Raw genomic sequence first — 20,406 nt, 5'->3', positions numbered from 1 at the left:
TCAAGTTCCCTCTCTGGCTTCTCTAAGACAGGGCTGAGAAAGATTCCTGCCTGCAACCTTGGAGAAGCCGCTGCCAGTCTGTGAAGACAATACTGAGCTAGATAGACCAATGGTCTGACTCAGTATATGGCAGTTTCCTATGTTCCTATGTTCCTACTTGAGTGGGTTACCCGCTCTAGAACCACCGGGCTCTCAGCCGAGCCTGGTGGTTCTCACAATCAGTAAAAATTGGGCTAGCAGAGGCTAGCCCAATTTTTGCTGATCGTGAGAATAGCCCCAATGAATACACATTCAGTACACTTCCAACAAAGTTTAGAATGAGTGTGAATGCCTAGGGAGGGGCATATTGAGCTTCTGCCATCTGGCCCCAACACCAACCTCTATGTGTTCATCAGAACATATGCACACGACAATGGCTGCAGCCCCTGAAAAGACTATTACTCCCAATATACCACAGGGAGAAGAAGAAAAAAGCACAAGACTTTTAAAAAGTGAAACCTTATCATAGCCACTTGCACCCTCACTGCCCGGACCAAAAATAAAGTAAAGCCAGACTGCTTCTTCCCCATGTCCACTAAAAACAGGGGGTGAGGGAGCAGCAGGGAGGTTGCAGAGAGCCTCTAAGCTTTGGCCTGATTCAAAATGATGATCTGCCCCGAGAGAGAAGGGTAGAAGTGTATTGAGGTAAAGGGAGAAAAAGAAAAGCTACTGATAGCCAACTGTTCCCTCCCCACTTGCAACCCCCAAGAAATTCTGTCATAGAATATAGGAAGTGTCTAGCAACTTTGGCTGATTGTACAAGGAATATACAAAATGTCATCCAGGAATGCCTTGGTGCCAGGCATACAGAAGCCCAGCCAGGCCAGCTTAGAAATGACAGAGTTATAGAACATACCAGTCAGGCCTCGCTAGCCATGGCAGGAAGACAGAAATGCCAGCCAGATTCAAGTATTAGCACCAGCTGCAGCCTTAATATTCACAAAGGCTAAGCCAGACCTTATGCATAAGCAGTAGCCGCTGGCCATAGCTAGGAAGAACAGAAAGTCGGGAAAGGGCAATTCCTTCCCCTTCCCCAAGCTTCTGTACCTCTGCCAATTTCTATCCTTTATGCTAATAACCTTCTCACCAAGGTGGGGGGAGCCTTACATTGGGAAGAGGGAGGGTAACAGCAGTATTGGACAGGAGAATAGGCCAGGAAAGGCATTGGAAGGCATCTCCTCAGCTGCAAATGATGATCCTCATGGTCCCTCCTGGGATCTTGTCTCTTAAATACAAACCCCATGATCCTCAGAGGAAAAACAGAACTGGACACCTACCATCCAATGTGACCGAACTTGAACAGTTCTGTATGGAGGAGTGGGCAAATATTGCTCCGTCTAGATGTGCAAGGTTGATAGAGAAGTATCCCAACAGACTCAAGGCTGTTATTAAAGCAAAAGGTGGTTCAACAAAATATTGACATTGGGGGGGGGGGTGATCCTTTTTCAATCTCAGTAATTCTTGTTTTTTATTTCTGACATTTTTTCTGGACTGTAATTGTGATGTTTTTCAGTTGGATGTTATAGGTTGCATTGGATAAGTACAGCTGGTGAAGGGAATTTTCTTTGTGTTTTCATTTCAGGATGTAAGGGAACCAGAATTTAAGGTCTATCAAAGGGGGTGATTCTTTCCTATACCTACTGTATATACAGACCAAGCAAGTAAGCAAGATCCCTTCCCTTGAATCTCTTTTTTTGGTGAGTTTTTCAAAGGTGAGGGGGAACCCCTGTGGCACAGCCAATCTATTTCAACTGCATGAATCAGCTGCTGCACACTCATCATCCAGCCAAGGCTGCATTCGGAGGGAGGGCAGGGTGCTGTCCTCATGGAAGGCTTCTTACCAGCTTCTCCAGAAAACTCCACTCCCCCGCTTTACCCCTCTGCTTGTCTCGTCCCTCCACCCTCGCCATGGGAAAGAGCGCTCCCGGCTTAGAGTTTCTTCTGCAGACAAGGGCTTTGCTGCATGCATGCCACCTTCGCTCCGAACTTGGGGTTGGCTTTTCCACGGCACCGTTTCTCTCCCCAGAGGCAGCACATGCAGCAGAGCTGAGTTTTCCAGGCCTGTAGCCAGCTGCAAAATGAGAGGTGTGAGTGTTTGGAAGGAGGGGGAATTGTAACCCAGCGACCCTTCTTGCTCCTTCTGGACTTTTCAAATGCGTGTGAAGGGTGCCGACATCTTGCACCCGCCAGCCAATGAGAGCCTTTCTGTGAGCCCTAACCAACACCAGAGAACACTGGCTGGAGACGGGGAAGGAGGAGCCTACAAGGAGGGAGGGAGGATCAAGAGACAGAGAAAGAGATAATAGCCAGGTCGAAGGAAGGAATCAGGATCATAAGGAAGTTCTGTGGGTGTTGGAGAGACATGAGACTTACCTCTGGGCGGCCCCTCGAGGCGTGGGGGCCCCCAGGCAGCTGCCTCCCCTTGCCTAATGGTACTTAAGCCCCTGCACACACTATTTATTTATTTATCAAATTTATCCCCCTCCCAAACTTATGGGGCTATTCTTACGATCACAAAAATCGGGCTAGGAAAATCCTAGCCCGAGTTTTGTGATCGTTAGAACCACCAGGCTCGCAGCCGAGCCCGATAGTTCCGGAGTGGCTAACCCGCTCCTGTAGCCCACCTCTTAGCCCAGGTTTGCAGAGCAAGCGCTCCGCAAACCTGGGCTAACTGCTCGTGAGTAGCCACGGTGCAGCTCCGTGGTGGCAGCTACTCACGAGTAGACCCCCAGGTGGGAGGCTTAAAAGCATCCTCCTGGCTCCGGGGTCTCCCCAGTATGCCCTGCATGCTCGCGCAGGGCATACTGGGTCTTCCAGTGGCCGCGCAGCCCCCAAGCTCCCCAGCCCCCGCCGGCTCTGTCTCGGGGCCGGCCATCGTATGGGCGGCCGATCCGGCCACCCAGGGCTCCCTGCACACTCGTCTGCAGGGAGAACGGGCTTAGCCCACTCTCCCCACAGTTTTGACGAAACCGGGTCTCACGGATCGTGAGACCCGGCTCTATGTCTCTGGGCAGCTACATTAATGAGGTCATTCACACAATTGAAAACTGTGTTCTACCCAGTTTTGGGAACTGTGTGTACTCCCAGTTTTTGATTGTGTGGAAGGAAGGTTAGAGGAAAACCTGGGTAGCTTTTTCTCCTACCTTGCTTCCACACAATCACTTCTATCCAAGTTTTCCTCTAACCTTGCTTCCACACAATCAAACATTGGGTGTACACACAGTTCCCAAACCTGGGTAGAACACACAGTTTTTGACTGTGTGAATGACCTCTGTACGCCTTGCTTTGAAAATGTTGGAGGAGGCCTCCTTCCTCTCCTTAATCTAATCACTTCCAATGAGTATCATTAATTTGGTAAGTCCAGACATCAAGGGGCAGCTTGAGAAGTGGTTGCTTTATGACTCTAGAATGCCTTTCCCATAGAGTCCTGCCAGCATCATTCAGAAGCATTTCATAACTTTTTATTTAAGTTGGCTTTTGGCTCCCGTGTGAATGGGGCCTCTACTCAAACTAGATTGCATACATGGAAGGCTCCACATGCAATGGGGAATGTAACAAAAAGCTGACACTACTGTGTCCCTGCTGCATCTAGGACCCAGGACTGAAGCAAACCTCAAAGGAAGCCCAGCTTTTTAGGGTGTGTCTCAAAAATATGTGTGGCCAGTTGGGACTGATTACCCTAAATTTCCCTTTTATGCAGAATCCAGCCAAAGGCTGTGATGTATTTTTTTTCTTTTTAATTACACCAGAACTTGACTTTAGCAAGGACTGGCTGGGAAGAGCAACAATCAGGCACGGTCTTTCAGTAAAGGTCAAAGAAAATTGTTATCTGAAACACTGGGATTGTTTTTAAAATGTGGTACTCGAGTCAGGGAATCCTCTTTTTTCAAAATGTAAACCATACACAATAAAATTACAGAGAGAAGAGTGTCTTGAGGCCTAACTAACTTTGAGAGAAGGGCAATGAGTATCACTGATACCCATTGTATCAATGATATAATGCTAGTGGGAAAAGGTGCTGAATGCCATCTTTAGTATCCATAGGACAACAAAGTCTCTTCAAGCACATTTCCAGGAGGACTGGAGGAAGAGGCAGAATGGCAATGATATCTGGCATAAGGACACTCTGCCTTATTTATTTATTTATTTATTTATTTATTTATTTATTTATTTATGCCACTCTTTTTCAATAAAACCTTGTTTTGTCTAGTAAGCAATAGTAGGATCTGAAAAATAAAATCCAGATTCTGCCAGGCTCCATCCATAATTCACCACATTCAGCCCATTTTCACCCATAACCACCAAGTTCCATTCTGGCATCACTCCTGACCCATCCATCCTGCCTCCAATCACTGGGGCACTATTCTTGAAGGCAAAAGTCAACCATACTGGAAGTTGTGCATTTAGACACGGACCACAGGGCGAGGGTCCATGCCCTCATGCCTCCTGGGGGGCCTTCAAATGCTCTGAGGGGCCTCCCCAGAGTCCCAATGCCCTGCCACTATTTCCCCTTCGCCGCCGCCACCTTTGCGCGCCTGCTTCACTCCACTCACCCCGCCCCCAGTGTGGTGGGCACAAGCGGGCCTCCTCGGCTTGCAGACCAGCCTCCTCTGTCTGTGTGTGTGTGCAGTAGGACTAATGGAATGTTGCATCCCGTGATGTCACAGGATGCAACACTCCATAACTCCTACTGCACATGGGCACAGACAGAGGAGGCTGGTCTGCAGGTCCAAGGAGGCCGGTCTTATTTTGAGGAGATATTTTATTTATTTATTTATTTATTTATTTATTTATTTATTTATTTATTTATTTGATTTATATACCGCCCTTCCAAAATGGCTCAGGGCGGTTTAAAGTATATAAAGTATAGCCAGCATAAGATATGTCTACAAGTAGCTATGCATATGTGACACACACACAAACATACATCCTGGATGATTCACTGAAAGGCAAGCAGTAAGGCAGTACATACAGTTATAATCAGTCTGGGAGCTTGCATGCTCCCATTTTGTGATTGGGTGCAAGGGAGACAGCAACATTGGAGGCGGAGGAAGTGATTACTTGGGAGAGAGAAGATGGATCGGACAGTAATTCCTCCTACCTGGATAAAGTGTGGGTTGTGGTGTTTTTGGTTAACCCATTCCTTGATTAGGCCAGCTTTTGAATGGGGCTTTAGTTACCTGTATTCCCATTCTGGAGTAGAGGTGGGGCTAAACAATGACCAGCAGCAAGAGTAGGGAAAAGAAGTCTGCACTTGCCTCTCTGTACATAGTATCTATTTCGTTAAACTATTAATATTCCTGATTCCACTCCACTACCCTGTCCTTGCATGCCACAGCTCTTTCCCTTGGATTCTACACTGGTTGAACGCACTGGGTAGGACAGTGGCATCTGACTCCGCTCCTCTCTCCCAGATGATAACTTCCTCCGACTCCGACCTTGCTGTTTCCCTCACACATGATCACCAAATGGGAGCACATAGAGCACATGCTACCCAGAACTGGGGTAGGACTAATTATAGTCCTCCCTAACTATAAGCATGTGAATGAGTCTAATGTCTTGTTAATACAGCACATTGGTGGAGTGGAGCACCAGCAGCAAGCAGGCAAGGAGAGGCAGTAGCAGCAGTGAAGAGGAGGAAGAGGAGGAGGCGGCAGGAACTAAGATAATAAGAGGAGCTAGAAAACACTGTTTGCTGCAGCTTAAAGTAAGATGCAAAGCTCAACCTGATGAGCAAACACAAAAAGGATACTTTTTAGAGATGCATGAATTCAAAATCCAGTTCAGTATCTTCAACGGTTAATCACCCCTCTTTTGGAACCTTGATATTAACCCAGAAAGCTGGTTCATGCACATCATGTGTTTACCTGTGCAGGATGGGAGCTTGCACATGCACCTCTTCTGCATTCTACACCAGAAATTGCATTGGTACTATCTTGGGAGAGCTGTCCTAAACCCCTGGCCTTCATTCCAAACAGTTAGACATGCTTAAATCAATTGATTTCAACGAGCTGAAGCATGCTTAGCTCAGAAACCAATATGTTTTTATTACTGTATTATTGTTTTGTCAATGTACAATTCAATTCAATTCAATTGCTTTTCCAAATTCTTCTAATTAGATCTATAAAAGGATTAACCATTCCTTTGCTTCCCACTGCCACAACTGAATATTGTGCCAGCACTGACTAAATCAGGAATGGTCACAATACCAAGTACACATTCATGCTCCAAAATACTCAGCCAGAAATCAGATGAAATAGTTTGCAGAGCCTCTTTTCTCTAGTGCCTGAACTGGAGAAGATCCAATATTATCAGACTCACAGAACTGGTACCAGAACAGTGATTTCCAGAGTTTGGTGGCATCTCTAACATGTTTGATGATATCAGCCCTCCACATTCAGACTCAAAATGTGAAACCAACAAGTTGCAGGAACTGCTTTCTTCTGTAAAATGGGTTAGTATAGAAGTGAGACTTAGAAGTAGCCATTCATGTAACATTTTTGGTTAATCCATTCCTTGATCCAGGCCAGCTTTTGAATGGTGCTTTAGTTACTTTTATTTCAGTCCTGAAGTAGAGGCGGGGCTAACAAACAGTCAGCAGCAAGAGCACTGAAGGCAGACTGCACTTGCCTCTCTGTAAATAATATCTGTCACATTAAACCATTAATATTCCTGATTCAACTCCGCTGTCCTGTCCTTGCATAGCACAACTCTTTCCTCTGGATTCTACAGTTCTGAGGCCTAGTTGTAACCGAGGTAGTCCTTCTGTGTCTGGGCTGTATTATTTCAGCCTGCAGGTGGGGGCTCACATGATTGAATGCTTCATTTTTTTAAAAAAACTGCATGTAAAAAACATAGCATGTCAGGGAGAAGAGTTCTGGCCTAGCATACTAGTTCATATCCTTGTTTTCAATGTGCAGGGATGCTTTGTTTTCATATGAAGGAGCAATCAATCATACAAGTCCTCACCTGCATTCTGAAGTGGCACAGTGCAGAAATAAACTGGCCACCTTGATGAGGATGACCATGTTTTAGAGGAGAAGAAGCTCTTAGGTTTAAATGTTCATTTCTTCCAGGCATAATTAAAGAGGGGGTGAGCTTGGGGCAAAGCAAAGGCAATCTTGCCACTAGGGTTGCACGTTTTGTATTTTTTCTGTTTCAATTTGTACCAAATCTGAATCAAACCCATTTTGTATTTTGTCCGAAATTAAGCCTTCCGAATCACCCCAGTTTTGTTTTGTATCCAAATTAATCCGAATCTGAATCCGAATTAATTCAGATTTTAAAAATGGGTCACATGGTCAAAAGAGTGGGTGGGGGTTATAGTGCCTAATGAGTGGAAGCTAACACGAAAATTTCAAAGGAATTGGGCAAACCGCTGATTTTTCGTGAATTTTTGAAGTTTGTGCGTCTTTCAGATTTTCCCCATAGGGTATGATGGAGGTTTCAGGAAAAGTATAGCTTCGCGGGGGGGAGTGTGGTTGGTGGTAGTGCCCAGTTGGTACAAGGAAGCTACCACAATTTTTTCAGAGGAATTTGGCAAAGGGCTGGTTTGTAAAGAATTAATCAAGTTATGCGTCTTTCAGATTTTCCTTGTAGGGTATAATGGAGGTTTATGCAGTCCCATAACTCCACTTGAGGGGCACTAGGGTGGCCCAGAGCAGTGGCGGTGTAGTACACATAGGGTGCCAACCACCCACATGGGTTGCCAACCCATTAAGTACAGGGTTTTCTTGTTCTAGAGGTGTTCTGAGAGTAGATTCTCTAGTAGCATATGAGAGTGGATTCATGGTTTTTCATTAAAAATCTCATTTGCTACTAGAGAATCTAAATGCAACACCTCAGAAACAACAAAGCCCAGTACCCCAATGGGTTAGCAATCCAGGGGGGTGGTTGGCACCCTCTGTGCAGTACACCATCACTCACTTTGGGCCATCCCAGTACCCCCCAGGTGGAGTTATGGGGCTTCTGAAACCTCCATTATTCCCTATGGGGAAAAATCTTAACGACATGTAAATCTCAAAAATTCCTAAGAAATCAGCCCTTTGCCCTATTTGGAATCTGGGTGCACCACCCTTGGGGCACTGCCACCAAACCCACTGTTTTGCCCTTGAAGCCCCACATAAACAAGTTGAAAGAGTGAAGAGAATGATGAACAACAAAGACACTTAATTTTTTGGCACAGTTATGTGAGAATTTTGCAGCAGGTGTGAGCCTGTCCCTGTGGCATTAGCACAGCAGCACAACCCATTTGTGGATTCAAGCAATCTTTCAATAAAAAAACTCACTCCCCATGGAACAGTGACCACAGGTCATTTGAGATAGCAAGATAGACCAATGAGCCAGCGTGGTGTAGTGGTTAGAGTGCTGGACTATGACCAGGGAGACCCGAGTTCAAATCCCCATTCACCCATGATACTAGCTGGGTGACTCTGGCCAATCATTTCTCTCCGCCTAACCTACTTCACAGGGTTGCTGTGAGGAGAAACCTAAGTATGTAGTATACCACTCTGGGCTCCTTGGAGGAAGAGCAGGATATAAAATGTAAAATAAATAAATAAAAATAAAATAAAACTATTTTGGTACTATGAAACAGCTTCAAATGTTCATTTAACTTAAGTGGAGTGAGCCGTAGCCCAAACAAATCAGCCTACTGTTCAGAATTGTTGAGAGTTATCATCACTGCATTTAAGAACGTGCAAAACCATGGATCATGGTTACAAGAAAGAGAGAAGCAACTAAGATTCCCGGGGGTGTCAATAGATTGACAGGGGTATTCCCCACCCCCCTCCTTTTGTCTCCTGTAGTCACATGTGGATGACCTGTCCCTGCAATGGCAAAAGTTGTGAACCACTGGCTTAGACATCATGTCCCACCAAATTACATTGTGGCCTAAGTTACATTAGACTGCTCAACTTGGGCAACAAAACTTAGACACCACTATAACTCATAAAAATCAGAAGAAAAACAAAATAGCTCTTCAAAAGACCCCTGAACAAGTCAAGAGATTCTTTCTAAACCTTTGGAAAGAAAAACCTGTGTAATTTCAGAACTTTCCTAACCAGCTTCTCAAAAAGCTTCTCCACACAATTTATACCATGGCTGTTAGCAAGAGCTTTGGAATTGCATTGAGCTCCCAAAGATATTTGGGTATTTCTGTCTCAAAATGCTGTCTTCCAAATCCCTTTGCAAGGTCAGTTTGCATTTCAATCACACTGAATACAACACATAATTAACTAAACCATTCATGCTCAAAAGCTTTTTGCATATCTTATCTTCTGCTAATCACTCAGTGCCTCAGCTGGAGTGGAGAGAATCAGAGAAGTCAATTTCAATTGCAATGCTTTTCCGAAGAACAAAGCATTCTGTCAGAAACACAGTCATTTCGATTTGGAAACAAAAATCTCTGTTTTTTAATTCTTGATTTTGTTTTGGTTACAAAACCTCCAAAATTGCCATTTTCGGGCACAAAACATTTTGTACCCGAATTGAAATGCACAAGCCTACTTGCCACTGATCACCTCCCTTACCATGTATAGGAGTTCCTTTCTCTTCTGCTTGGGCTGTTTTATGAATGAACTGACTTCTGCCACTGAATTTATGACAGGGCCTTGTATTTGTTTACATAACATGATCACATTCTTGCTCATTAATATTCCGTTAAGTATACCTCCCTCCTTATTTGCTTGTTGTATTTTTCTTTGACAATCAAGGAAAAGATTGAACACAAATGCACAGAATAGGCAACTTGTCATGAAGGACTGATGAAAGAAAGTTTGGGCTGCTTCATATGATATTCTCTGGCACAAATTCACTTCACACTGCTATGCATGGAAATGGTGCAAGTCTCTCTCTTGCTGGGAAGAAGTTGCTGGAAGAAGCTTCCAGCAACTTATAATGGCATCAGGCTAGACTCTTGCATGATTTTCAAATGCAGTGATATAGACGGGTACAGATAATGTTTTGCCAGCATGGAGCAGATGTTAAGCTAAGGCTTAAAGCCTCCAAGAAAAATGACCTGGCCTATTTGTATCCCAGACACTGAGGCTATTCTTATGTGCACCCTAACCCAGGCTAGGGAAGTCCAGCCTGGGTTAGGCTGTGCGTAAGAACAGCTGGGATTATGCCCGATCCTGGCAAGGCAGAGCTGCCTATCCCCACTTTTAAACCTGGCTCTTCACCAGGTTTAAGGGCTTGAGTGCTTAGATAACACGCTTAAATTCTCTCACATCAATATTCCTGTAATTATACCTCCCTCCTTATTTGCACATGTATCCATGCTCCCAGCAACAGAACAGCGTTCATCTGGGGGGAAGGTGAGTACAACCAGCCTCCCACCAACACCTGCCCACCACCTGGCCTGCCTGTTTGTGTGAACTACCTCACTGATTCCATCTGCTCAGCCACAGGATGGAGCAGCTGAAAAGCTTGCCGCTGAGTAGCTGTTTGGTGGCCTCTATGGGAAAAGTGTGCTTATGGTGTCCTCCAGCTATGGAGGACAACAAAGACTGCTAGCCAAAGAGCTAAATGAACCCACTGTATTCAGGGTATGGCTGTGAGTAGCAGCTGAAGGGAATCACCTTCATCCCTTGTGGTAGGAGCCACCTTTGTTAAGGCCGGGAGAACCGACCTACCTACCACTGCCCCATGTGGCAGCCAGCTGAACTGCATGAACCTTGCCAGAGCATGGTGTTCTCAGGCCCTGGACTGACCCCACCCAGCCAAGCTGTTCACTGGATCCTTCTAGATCAGGAAAGCTTTGCTTCGATTTCAAGGTCTCCTTGGTCCTGTTGGGTTGTATTTTCTGATCCTGGTTCTTGCTCAGCTTGACCCCTGGCTTCAGCTCTCACTTTTGGCTCTTCTTCCATTCCTAGTTTCTGAGGCCCACTCAGCTTTGGTTCTTGGCTTTGATGCTGACTCCCAGCTTGCTTCCTGGCCCAAATTCTTGGTCAGTTCTCTTGCTCCTGATCTTCTGCTGGGTCCTAGCAGCCCCAAATTCAGGCTTCAACCCATCTTCCAGTGGCTTCCTACAACCCTGTGCTGACCCTCTGCTTCCTTCCAGAAGTATGTGACCAGCTGCTCTTGGAAGCAGAATGCTGGACTATATAGACCTTTGTCGCTAAATCAATGCTTACATTCTTAACAGAGTCTCTGACCTAATCACAGTGGACCATGACCAAACTGAAAGAGTGTTGAAAACAACAGAGGAGCAAAGCTAAGGCTTAAAGCAATTATGAACACGATATAAGATGCATTGGCACAGTTCTGTAATGGTCTGGAAATGCATTTATCTATCTATCTATCTATCTATCTATCTATCTATCTATCTATCTATCTATCTATCTATTTATTTAGTCATGCCAAGGAAACGCAGGGGAAACGCATGAGGAAACTGGCTTATAGGATGCATTGGCACAGTTCTGTAATGGTCTGGAAATGCATCTATCTATCTATCTATCTATCTATCTATCTATCTATCTATTTGGTCATGCCAAGGAAACGCAGGGGAAACACATGAGGAAACTGGCTTTGCACAAGCCACTTTCTCCATAGGGTGGAATGAGGAGAAAATGGTGAAGCTGTATAAAAACATACATAATTTGGAGTGGGGGCAGGAGAGCTGAATGTGTTAAAGCTTTTAGCTCTTCAAAAAAAGTAAGGAATTAGAAGAGACACTGAAGAAAATTAAGTAGGTTTGAAACAAATTTTGGGGAAAGTTTGGACATATTTCATACTCACATGTGGAACTCCCTGCCACATGATGCAATTGTCATATGTGAACTAGGTTCAAAAGGGGACTATATAGAAGAGGAGTAAAAAAGAAAGAGCATGCAAGGGTCAGAATCCATTACAGAGCTGATATTTCTCCCAAATCAGTAATGCCTAAGAGGCCCTAAGATGTCCTGTTTTTGTAGATTTTTATTTTATTATTTGATATATAAACCACCTGATATGAAGCATCTCCAGGTGATTTACATACATTTAAAGCAGCCAACAGTTAAAACAATTCGCTGTTTCGCAAATGCCACATTAAACCCACTACCCTCCATTCAAACACTTTGATCCTTTGGACAGCCATATGGTTCAGCACTTTTTTTTTCCTTAAGCAATGCCATGGCCCAGGGACCCAGTCAGCCCACCCCAAGACAAGATCCTCCTTCCACCCAGTCATGAGGCACCACCATGCTCTAGGACCAACAGCTGCTTCAGTTATGGTATATTTCTTATATACTGTAGATTGGACCTTCCATTTAGGAAATTCAGCGCAAGCCACTCGGGTCATTTGGAGAACATCGCATACATGTTCTTTCCCCACGACATCTATGACAATATACATGTCCTGGGAAGCTGTGGTTAACTGAAGCTTCCCACACTGTGTACATGCAGTGAAACGGATGCCTGTGTGATCACCATCTGTGACAGGTTTCGTCTACACTGAAGTATTTTCCACATAGGACATCTGTAATATTTGAAGGTTAAGAGTAAATTGTGGGTAGGAGGAGCTGAGGTACAGAGAGAGACCTCTGTTTGTATGTCAGGAGAAAGTGCAGCTGCCAACTGAGAAGATAAAAGAGTTTGTTCTATTGGAAGCACTAGGTATATGATGTTCTCAGGCCTGCTGGGGGCTCTTCGTGTGGGAGTTGCGAGGAAAACACTACTAGTTGATACCTCACAAAAAATCATGGAGGTTTTTTTCAAATAAGAGTGGGAGAGAGGAGAGAAGCTGAACACACACACATACACAGAGCATCTGTTGCCAACGTTTCTATTTCTCTGAGAAATGCCTTACACTGAGGTACTCCCCGCCAAGAGTTCGATCAGCTAATGGCTTTGTGTCTACAGTATCTGTTCAAGTAATTTGTAATGCAGAATCCCCTGGACCTCTGCTTCTCCAGACACGCCTCTTCTTTCATCGACAAGGATCTGAAGTCCAGGCAAGAAAAAATGAAATGTCTTTTACATTATTTAATAGAAAATGAGCCTGACACTTGAGGACAATTATTTCTTGTGCTCTTTTCAGATTTTTTTTTTTTTCCCCTGGGGGCAAACCAAGGGGTTCTGTATCTCTTCTTTGGAAATCCAGGAGGCAAAAGAGGAAAGAGACTTGGCATTAATTCACATTTGCAGCCTTCTTAACAAGCATGGACATTCTCTTATACTCCAATTCTTTACCGTGCAGGATAGCTACTAATTAATAGTCCCACTAGAGATGCTGAAAGGATAAAGTGATACACATTAGCAAAATGATTCTCAACTTTGTTTACAACCTGTTGGGTTCTGTCTTAGCGATTACCACTGAAGCTTCACTTGCTCTTATTTTTCATGTTGGAGTCAAAGAAAAGAGAGCTCAAAACATCTCAGAGGGTGCCACTGATTAGACTAACCACATTCATATGGTAGCAGGTTTTTGAGTTACACTGAACTCTTCTTTTTCATGTTGCACTATACTTATATAAGCTTTTGACTTTTGTATTACTTACCTACAGAATCTGCATCTTGCAAACATCTTACTACACTGCACTTAAGGTCGAACTATTAACATCCTTATACATTACCCCAGTGGTTTTTAAACTTTCTACCTTGATGCCTCATTAGCTTATCTGCCAGGAACCTCTGCATGTCTGCAATGGAAACCTCATGAGTTGCAGAGGATTCTGAGGAGTGTACTGAGGTGCACACTCAGTTCATGCAGGATATGGACCAGGTTCAATGAGCCATAGCCCCGGCGATAAACTGAGAATGCAACCCTAGAACACATTCAATGCTTCCTTACAGAAGGATCTTGGCAGTGGTGAGCAAGCTGTCTTTCAGAAAAGTTTGTCCACCATTCCTGATCTATAACATTTTTATCTAGCTATCCAGCCAAAAATTAGCTCTCATTAAAAGCAATTAAAATCTAATATGAATTACATATGCAGATAGCACAATTAGTTAATGTATTATAACATGTCAGGAGGGTCTTGGGCTTCCAGCAGGCAGGCTCCGGTGCCTCACCTCCTTCACAATCTGAATGATTGATCCCCGGGCTTCAATGGTACCATCTAGGCTGCAATGCTAGTCAACTGACTCAAAAGGCCAGTTCCAGCTCACCAGGTCTGATAAAGCCTGGGCTTCAGAGCTAGTTCCTCAGTCAGAGCAGCTTGCAGAACTTGCAAGATCTCTGTCTTGTTCCATTTCCTTTATCCTGATTGCTGTCTCAGATTGTGACCCCTGCCTGACTTGACTTCTGGCCTCTTGAGATTTTGCCTGATCTGTCTTCCCTTGAACTCACACTTCTGCTTGCTTCTGACTATGTCCTTGCCTCCAGCCCCTCAGAACCTGATCTGCCTTTTCCAGGAACTCAACCTTGCCTGCCCTGGACCACATCCCTGCCACATCCCTCTGGGTCTTGGCACTGTGAATCAGACAGATAAACATGTCAGAAAAGTCTACCTTGTTGTACTAGATGATCATAGGTGCCTTCTACTATGCTAACACTCCATCTTCCTTACCCTCATAGATGCTCGATCAACCAACTTAAGAAATATCAAGCAACATTCTAAAGAGCATTGGGGGGGAAATTGGCAGGGAAAGTGGAAAGATCTGAGAAGAGAGGAACTTAAAGGGAAATGTGTATGGGGGGGGCAGATATCAATACATCTGCAATATACAAATTGTTGCCATAAATAAAATACCAATGAATTAGCCAATAGCAGCCTACCTAGACCACCAGTGTGTGGAACATTACAGTTGGGGTGGTGGTGTGTGTTTGTCTGTTTTTGCATTTCTCTGCTATGTGAATCTTTTTGTTGAAAAGTCATATATCTAAATAAATAAAATAAAGAGGTACTACTGTTAAGTTTACCAAAAATGCCATAGTTGCCTGGCTTTCAAGTTGAAAGCCACTGCATTAACACAAATGTAATGTATGAGTGCTACGGGGGGGGGGGGGGAACCCTCATAATTGTCCTTTCAAGATTACAGCATGTGGATATATAGTAATTTGCAGTATCCAGTTTTCTGCTGCCACATTTTGATGCCATGTTTAATATGCCAAGGCTGATATACAGTATTATTTTTTTTAAAAAAGAAAAAAGACAGAAAGATTTTCATCTGATACAAAACATACCTCTGCTGGATTTGTTCTTGTTTCTATCCACTCTGAATTTTCAGAATGTTGCTTCTGCCATGTATTTTGTATATTTACCATTACCTTTATTTTAGATACTCAGGGGAGTGTCAAAGGAGCGAGTGAAATGTGATGCCAAATAAAAAGAACCCAGCCTTAATGCATGCACCCAGTTCCTAGCATATATGTAAATGGGTGGTCTGGCCCATGGCCATGATCACTATCCACTCTGATGAAGTCAACACTTGCCTATGAAAGTTCATGCTACAATACATTTGCCAGTCCTTAAGGTGCCACAAGATTCTGTTGTGTTTGCTGCAACGGACTAATGTGGCTATGCTTCTAGAATACTACCCACTCTGTATCAACCACCTATACACATTTTCAAATACATAGTGGAGTTGCAGCCACTTCTAAGCTAGAGGATAATTATTTAGGAGTCCACAAGATATGTTGCTAAGTACCAGGTGATGCCCACTGCCAAAGTGGACCCAATGGACATCACAGCCTTTTGGGTTGCACAAAGTTCAGGTGCCACAATGAAGGATTCAAAATGGCTCAGAGGTTGCCATATTAGAATAGTTGCAATTTGTGCATCAGGTTACTGAGTTTTACATAATTCTTCTCTCAAGTTGCACTGTAGTTGTATAAGTTTGCAACTGGAGTATATTATTCACTCCTGAAAAAGGTTTGGGTGTTTCGAAATCCAGCTATCTACTAACATTTTAACTGGGGTGAAACTGGCATCTAATGAACCATTTGGGGCATGTTTTCTTCTGCTGCTGCTTTTTGCTATTTCTCCAGGAGAAAGAGACATTGGGCTCACTGTGAATCACATCAGTGCCACAGAAGATAAAACATAAAATGACAAAATGTTTCAGATTGTTTAGGATAAAAATATAACACAATCCTACTCGTGTGTACATCAACAGTTTGACCACACCTTCATTGTCACCTCATTTCAGAAAAATGCCTAAAGACAACTGGAAAATGTATGGAGATTAATATTCACCAGGAAGTCAGAGCCCTTTCTTTACAGGAAGAGGTAGAAAAGAACAGCACAGCTTCGGAAAGAGAGAGCTAGCTGAGGGGCAATTGGGAAGAGGCATATAAAATAATGAATAGTGCAGTATATAGGAGCAAGGATAATTAGCTTGAGAGTTTATGTAATACTAGGTTTCCCGATATACTTAACTTACAGGTTCAATGTGAGCAAAAGGGGGAAGTTTCCAAAGAGTATAACTTGATTAGTGGAACTCATTGTCACTGGATCGTCACAAGGCAATCAGGGCTAGTTTCTTAAGAACTGCAAAACCAGTTCATTAAGCCTAAGGGAGCATTGGTCTGATTTTCTTGGAATGCAGCCCCTCTCCACATGGCAAACCGCTTTTGACATTGAGGGAAGTTGCAAAGGTAGTTTGGGGTAGGAAATGAGGGAGGAAGTTAACTGTTTAAAAAAGTTTAGAATCCTCTGGGACATAAGAAATCCTTTGTGTGAGCTTAAGCAATTTTTGGATCCTGCCCCAGATTTTTAGAATTATTAAAGAAATGTCATCTACCATCAACCCACATTCCTGTAGAACATTTTGGGTTTTAGATAGAAAACATAAGTGATGGGGGGTGGGATCAGAGAAAAGGGACTGAATTTTTAAAGGATTTAAGATTTTATAGTAATAAAGGGGTAAAAGGTCAATGATCAATTGGGACAATGGGGTTTGAGACTCAGTAGCAAAGGAAGGGTCCTGATTGTGGCTACTGCATCCTCCTTGGGCCTCCCTTGCCCATTTTGCATGCAAAAGTGCCATTTCCCCCAGTCCTCTTTCCTTTCCCCACAGGCATTGGGAGCAAGTTGACTCTATTTAACCTCATTTTAACAAGCCTGGACTCAAAAGTGCAGCACACCATCAAACTCCCTGGAAAAACACAGCCGCTCTTCATTCGCTTGTGCCCCAACACTCCCCCTCCACCCACCACCATCTGTACCCCAGGAGGGGTTCCCGGCATTTGCAAAGCCTATTAATATCTTGCAGGGACCTATGCCAACATCCACAAGCTGAGGAACCAGTTCTGAAAATCTGGCCACTTGCCCATCCTGCTTCATCTGCAGGGCAGTACAGAAAAGCAACAAACACACCCCAACCACCTCCAAGCTGGGCTTTGGCTCCTCAAAACCATACTTCCTGCATGAAAGAAGAGTTAATAGATGTGCTCTTCTGCACAGCAAGGAGATCCTATCACACACCTATACATTATTACACACCTTCACCTGTCTTTAGGAGCACGCACACACACACACACACACCCCACAGCTGCCTTTCACTGTGCCAGAAAAAGACAAGCTTCATTGCCAGCATCCTAAAAGAAAGAGGGAGAGAGCGATAGGCAGTCCATTGCGTCGCTCTCCTTGGTGCTGAAACAAGCTAAGCCAGACAACGGAAGGCAGAAGTAAAACGGGACTTACCCTGGTTGGAAAGAGAAGCAGCAACCCAGAGGTACCAGGAAGGTTTCTTGTTGTCCGGCGACCCCTTGGCTTTTTAGTCCCACGCCGGCTGGCTCTCCTGGCTCTCAGGCTGTCCTGTTCAACCCCCCAACCGCCTCCTCTTCATAGAAGGAGAAAGGAGCCGGCAAGAAGCAAAGCTGGGGGCGGGGATGTGGGAGAAGAGGAATCAGGTAAAGGGGGAGAAAAAGTCAGCTGGTTCACTCGGCCGATGGCAACTGTCCTCTCTCTCTCTCCGTTGCCCCCTATTTCCTTCCCACCCAGGCTACTTGTGTTGAGCCAACAACAGTAGCGCAGCTGGCTGATCCCCAGCCTTTTTGCAATCTCCTTCTCTCTCTTTTCAATTTCAGCAGTGTAGCTTTTTTCCCAATCTCTCTCTCTCCTTCAGCCTGCAAGGAGCCACCTAGTGGCTAAGCAGAAACTCAACCCAATTCAGAGCACAATATATACACAAAAGCAGAATCACAAGAGTGTCCCTTCAGAGTAGACCAGGCTAGCCTTGCTGCAGGGATGCTCATGTTTCCCCCCCAGCTTCAGAGGTTGTGTTTTGTAGTGGCCTGTGCTTGGGGGTTCCAACTCATTGTTGTCATTCCTCCAAACACAGGGTCTCAACCCTGCAATGACTGCCCCTTCTTGTCAAGGATGCAGCACCACACCCTGTGTGTCCATTCTGCCCAGAATCTACTGAGGTCCTTTGGCTCTGAGTTGCTGATTGGCACTACCCATCCTATCCAAATACATTCAAGATCAGTTTATACAGTCACCACAGTCAAGTAGTGAAGGCCCCCTCCCCGCCCCACTTCTCCTGAACTGTAGCACTGTGGGTTGTTGGTTGGGGAATGCATCTTTGAATGCTTCAGTCAGACAACCCAGCTCTTTCCTGCACAGGCAAGGCCTGAGTGAGGCCAAGGCACAGGGGAAGCATACCTGGCTTTTCAGATTGCAGGAGAAGATCACCTAGTTGCTCAGACCAGTGAGCAAACCTGCTCTGGAAGCTTTTCTAGGGGTCAGAGAGTTTTCTAGGGGACCTGACCTGTCCTGCTCTGGCCTATTGGAGCAAAAAGGTTTCCTTTACAGGTCTCTTTAATCAGAGCTGAATTGTAGTATGGGGACTGAATTCCATGCCGACACTCCTCAGATTACCATTTCAAGACTTACTGCAGAGTTGAGATCCTGACAGCTCCCCACACCCTAAAAAAGTCCTTGTGCATTAAAAAAAAATATTCAGGCTAGTCTTCTCTCCAGCATGCTGTCTTTTTTTCCTAATGTGCAGGAATGTTTTCCCATGAGGAGGCATTCAAGCACATGATTACCCCACTTGAACCCTGACATGGTGCAGTACAGAAAAGACTTTACCAGTTGACCCTGCTAAAAGTATAAACTGACCCTCTGACACAAGCTTTGGGTACAGGGAAAATACTAGATACCAAAAATTTCCCAGATCTCTCCCTCCACTTTATTTATTAATTTTGAATTACATTTTCATAGACCAATAATATATCAGAAGAGGAAATGCATAATGACATATATCCTCTTGAAATGTTGTTCCAGTCCCTAATGACTAATTGCCAGCTTTCTATACAAAGGTTCTCCATATGCCTTCTTTTGGGAATTCACACAAGTGAGTTAATTTTGTTCTAACAGCAATATCTCAAATTCTATAAAGCCAATCCAAAAGACTTTTCTTTCCATTATTATTCTCACAACATCTTTTGGCTGTTACTAACATATTATTTGCTAGTCATTCCAAATCTGATTTGTCTGTACAATTATTTTTATTAATTTATTTATTTATCATATTTTTATACCACCTGATATGTACATCTCTAGATAGTGAACAATTTTTTAAAAAATTTTTTAAAGATCTACACAAATTAAAATATACAAAACAATAAGAATAGTAGCATCAAACAATTATTAAAACAAATTATTAAAATTCTAATTAAAAGCCTGTGAGAACAGGTCAGTCTTGATGGTCTTCCTGAAAACAAACAGAGAAGGAGATGCTCTTATTTCAGCAGGGAGCATATTCCAAAGCCTCAAGGCAGCCACAGAGAAAGCTCAGTCCCAGGTTGCCACCAAACGAGCTGGTGGCAACTGTAACCAGACCCCTCCAGAAGACCATAAGAGGTGGCAGGATTCATGACAAAGGAGGCGCTCTCTTGAATATCCTGGACCCAAGCCATTAAGGGCTTTATAGGTCATAACCAGCACTTCATATTTCACTCAGAAACATATTGGCAGCCAGTGCAGTTCTTTTAAAATCAGTGTTAGGTGGTCCCTTCATGTAGTCCCAAAGACCAATCTGGCTGCCTCATTCTGTACCAATTGTAATTTTCAGACTATGTACAAAGGCAGCCCCATGTACAGTGCATTACAGTAGTCAAGCCTGGAGGTTACCAGCATATGTACTACAGCTTTAAGATCATTTATCTCCAGAAATGTAACCCTATCCAGAACAGGCAGATCTAAACCATATCTCAAGTCCTGACCCCACACAGTCAGTAACTCTGTCTTATTTGGGTTCAACCTCAGTTATCCCTCCTCCAGCCCATTACCGCCTCCAGGCAGGCATTTAGAGAAGATATGCCATTTCCTGATGAGGTTGATATGGAGAAATAGATCTGGGTGTCATCACCATATTGATAACACCCAGCACCAAACCTCCTGATGATCTCTCCTAGTGGTTTCATGTAGATGTTAAAAAGCATTGGAGACAGTATGGAGCCTTGTGGAACTCCACACTTCAGTTGTTGCTCTG

General features: G+C 44.1%; 1 protein-coding gene across 2 annotated transcripts in view; it reads right to left on the bottom strand.

The window, feature by feature from the left end:
- The window catches only part of TNR (tenascin R), a 540,529-nt gene extending 522,551 nt beyond the window's left edge, over nt 1–17,978 (bottom strand). Inside the window, exon 1 of one of the 2 annotated variants that reach the window (XM_053247413.1) lies at nt 17,610–17,978. The gene's annotated coding sequence lies outside the window, so the exon portion shown is untranslated. Of the gene's footprint in view, nt 1–15,148; nt 15,258–17,609 lie in introns of those variants that run through there. The other variant, XM_053247414.1, reaches the window with a different exon arrangement.
- Between the last annotated feature and the right edge of the window lie 2,428 nt (nt 17,979–20,406).

The sequence above is a fragment of the Hemicordylus capensis genome, chromosome 4 (assembly GCF_027244095.1).
Source record: "Hemicordylus capensis ecotype Gifberg chromosome 4, rHemCap1.1.pri, whole genome shotgun sequence".
In the NCBI taxonomy this organism is placed as follows: domain Eukaryota; kingdom Metazoa; phylum Chordata; class Lepidosauria; order Squamata; family Cordylidae; genus Hemicordylus; species Hemicordylus capensis.
The sequence above is the reverse complement of the archived record's forward strand: the minus strand, read 5'-3'. Positions and strand labels throughout refer to the sequence as shown.